Source organism: Aquila chrysaetos, chromosome 1, assembly GCF_900496995.4.
Source record: "Aquila chrysaetos chrysaetos chromosome 1, bAquChr1.4, whole genome shotgun sequence".
Classification (NCBI taxonomy): domain Eukaryota; kingdom Metazoa; phylum Chordata; class Aves; order Accipitriformes; family Accipitridae; genus Aquila; species Aquila chrysaetos.
The window spans coordinates 72,307,052-72,311,234 of NC_044004.1; positions in this window are offsets into that span (position 1 = coordinate 72,307,052).

Here is a 4,183-nt window from a genome sequence, read left to right on the forward strand (position 1 = left end):
TTTTTTTTCTGTTTTAGTGTATCGGCCTGGCTAGGAATTTAAAAGGTGCATTGGGAGAACTAGTTAGTTCAGTTTCATTCAGAAGTAAATTAAAAGCTTTGTTTAAAAAAAAAAAAAAATTATCTGTGTTAAACCCATCTTCAAAACTTATTTGCTTTTACTGAAAAATTTATTTGCCTTTATTGAATTAGAAGGCTAATTAAAATGAGGAAATACTTCAAGTGCTCCAGCCTTTGCTGTTTTTTAAAATGAAATCAATGAAATCTGAATGTGTTTTCATGCCTTTATGATTTAGAGACAAAAATGATATAAGAAAACTCTAGAACAACTTTTTTGTAAGCGTCTGCTAGGAAAGCGCTAGCTCAAATCTTCTAGTTAAAGCTGTCAATATCTGTTTTGTTTCCGCTTGCAGCTCAAAGTTGAAATTGTTGCTTGAAACTTTTTCCAGATAAATGGGAGACATTAAGACAAGGTGAGCAGTACCACAATTGTGAGGAACAATGTTTAAAATAACCAAGTTTCAGGTTTGGGGAGTTTTTTCCCTTCCTGAAGTTCTTCCTCCATCCTTTTTATTTCAGTTTATTTTTATGAACTATCAGTAAAATACCTGGGAATGTCCAACTTTTTAAGTGCTTGAGGTGTGGGAAGGCGCTCTCTAGCCTGCAGATTTTAGTGTCATCTTCATCAGTTCTATGGCTGTCAAATTTATTCCTTTCTCTACAACAAAGTAGAAACCAGGTGGTTTAGAGATTTGTGTATTTATACCCAGAGTATCATTCCTGCATAAAATCTTGGCTCCACAAGCATGAAGTCCACACACCTCTGACTTCTAGGAGTGTAGATTTCATTCTGGTACCTGCTTGTAAATTAGGATGTTAGTTTTTGGGAGGTGGGGCAGTTTTTGGGGTCCCTAATTCTGCTCTAGTAACAAAATGGTGCTCTGACTTTTAAGTCTTCAATTTATCACAGAAATTTTCCCTTTACCCTTGACCTTCTTCCTCAGTTTAGATTATGAATGAGGATGCTATGGATAAATAGAAAGAATAAAAGCTTTTCTTAAAAATGATGGGTATCTAGTTTTGTATTGAACAGTTTTAGAATTGAATGCAGTCTGAAAACCACTGAAGTTCAGATGGCTATTTGAAATTTGATGGATCAAGGCTGAAGGAGAATTTATTCCTTCATGACACTAGCAATGTCATTAGTCTGTGTTCCAAATATTACTTAAATTTCTTACTAATTATTTTAATAATTAAAGTAAAAACATAACATAGTTACAAATAAGTGTGTGTGGTGACTTCATCATCTTTGTATTTTAGATTTCAACAGAACATTTAATATTATTGGATTTCTTCCAAATCTATTATTACTTCTGAATGCAATACTGAATCTTTGAACGTGTTCCCTGCTGTGGAATTAAAGTTCAGTCAATGCCTTATAATGAATCTACTGTCTAACAAATGATACTTTAAAAATGTAATAACATCTTGAATTTCTTTATTAGAAAATTGTAAGTGTGTATTTAATTCTTTGTGAAGTTAAATGTATGACCAAATGGAATGTTTACATGTTTCATGCTGATCTAATTGAACATAGTCATTCCCATGGTTCTACAGGTGTTTTGCACTGAATTTAAGTACTTCAAAATTATGTTGGTGGTGAATTTTCGCACTGTTGCTGAGGATATTTAGAACTGATCTCAAATTACTAAATCAGAGACCTAAACCAAGCTTCTGACTGCACTGTAAAATAACTTTTTCTTTGTCAAACTGAATTTTAACTGTGTCTTTAGATTAACAATGTTTACCTCTGCCATCTTTCTGGCACATGCTTTTGGTTTACCTGAAGTTTTGTGACAGAAAACTGAAAAGGCAAAGAACTTCTTGCACGAGAAGGCAGATATTAATCTCGTTTAATAGGAGAAAACATAGTACACACTGGATGCAATTATCCCATTTCAAAAGTACAGTTACAAACATGCAGAAATTAGAGTAATGGGCTACTCTTCCAGCTTATGGAATATATCGTGTATCCCTACAATAGTTCTTTCCTATCTTTTAAGTGTTAAACCCTTCAGAGAGGATCTGCGGTCTTGAGATAGACACAGTGATTCACATCTCATGAGTAGCCTTCATTCTAAATGTAACTTCTACTTAAAAATGAGCAACATTTACAGCTATTTGCCTCTTAAGACCATAAGCTGTCTGGAAAAAAGACCTCACTTCTCCAAGTATTTGTCATTACTTAAAAGGCTGAGGTTGTAACTTGGCATTGTAACATCTCCCTAATTGAAGTAAGTGAGCTTATAGGGAAAGACTTGCTGGGTAACAAATCTAGATCTCTTCTGTCATAGAAATTGATGTTGTGTTAACAAAATTTACCTTCCTGCTTAATGTAAACCAGCATGTTTTGATAGTTTCTCTTGCTGTTCTAGATCCTCCCTCCTAGGACAGTTAGAAGTCACCTTCCAATTTCTAAACTCAATTTACTACTTTCTAGTTCCTACATACTTTTCCCACTTACAAGACTTTCCACTTGCTAAATTTTATTTTTCTACGGAATTTAAAGAGGCCAAGTCTTTCAGTCTTTAGTTCATTGTTTTGAAATCTTTTAGACTTCTGTGGTAAAATATCTGTATTTCTTTTATTATCTAAGAACCTTTTTGGATAAGTTTCAAACATGACACACAGCCTTCTTCAGAGCTCTTGCTACTTTTTGTTTAATCATGCTTCTTCGTAACATGTATACTTGACCCTGTTCCAAGAATTTTATTAACAAAATTTAGTTTTCCATAGTAATTATCTAGAAAGATAATCTGTCAAACTAGTTAAAAACAAAACCCAAAAGTTTATCCCTTTAGATCCGAGACCAAACTGCAAACAGTTTTTCTTTTCCCCCTGGTTCATGATTTGTATTGGTAACCTGGATTCCTTTTGCACTCCTCTCACGATGATTTAATTATTATCTCGGTAACTATTCTATAGTACGTGATTTTTGAAACTTCACTACATAAATGCATCATTAGCCTTGCATTTGCATATTGGATATTGACTGGTTCACCGTCCCCTCTGAGAAGTGCTTCCTGCTCATTTCTGGCTCCTCCTATACATTTTTATTCTTAGTTTTTCTTTATGGTGATTCACATACTAGATTATTTTGTATGTGATGAGTACATGATGTGCCAAATACCAGCAGATTAAAGAATTTGCTATCCTAAATACTTTGTGTCCTGCTGAGAATCTGTTCAGATAGGGTGTTTGTAAGAATGGACTTACGTTCTTTTGGAAATCTGTGACTAAGTATTTTTGGACAGAGGCCGGTAGGCTTTTGGTGTGCTTGAATGTGATGGAGATAAGGAGATGTAAGAGAGAAAGAAAGAACAAGGGGCAGTAGATTACACATAAGCTGTTGGAAGGCTGATGGAAGATGATAAAGATGGAGGGAAGGAAGAAGACAATGGGATTTAAGAAATAGGAAGAAAAGCAGAAAAAATGCATAGGGGAAAAATAACTAGAAATGCTCAATGTGAAGATATAGTCCAGCATTGTTGTTCTTTTTAACTTTAAAATCTTTAGGACTACTGTTCTTGGTGTAGCATCTAAAAATATTTTTGTACTTTTTTTTTTTTTTTTGTGCCAGCTTATCTGGCAGAAAGGTGTAACACTGCTTTTCAGTGCCATTTCTCTATTTTTTGCCCAGGAAAACATGCTTGTAAGTGGCCTCTAATGCCCCTTTAAAAAGTACAAGGGTTAAAAATAGACAAAAAAAAAAAGTGCAAACCCTCACTTCTGTAACATGCAAGTCATTCAGAATCTACGCGCAAACCCTAAACTTTGGAACAGAAGATTTGGATTTGTTTCTTGGAAGTTTAGATCGAATTCAAATTATGCCATCCATCACATGTGTTGAAGGTTATATTCCTCTATTGATGTGTATGAATAGCTTGCTCAATGACAGTCATGTCCTGAAAACAGTTTTTTGTGGAGAATAGCTTCTATCCAAGGGGGGAATTTTTATTTTTTTTTTTTTTAACCAAATAGAGAAATACAGTTCAATGTAATCAAACTTGATATGTGGTTTGCCATTAAGTTTTTTGCAGTACATAACTGGAAGTGTATGTTCTTTATAAAGCAGTCATGGTAGCTCAGAGAACTTAAAATTCATCTTTTGCTCTTTTGTTTTT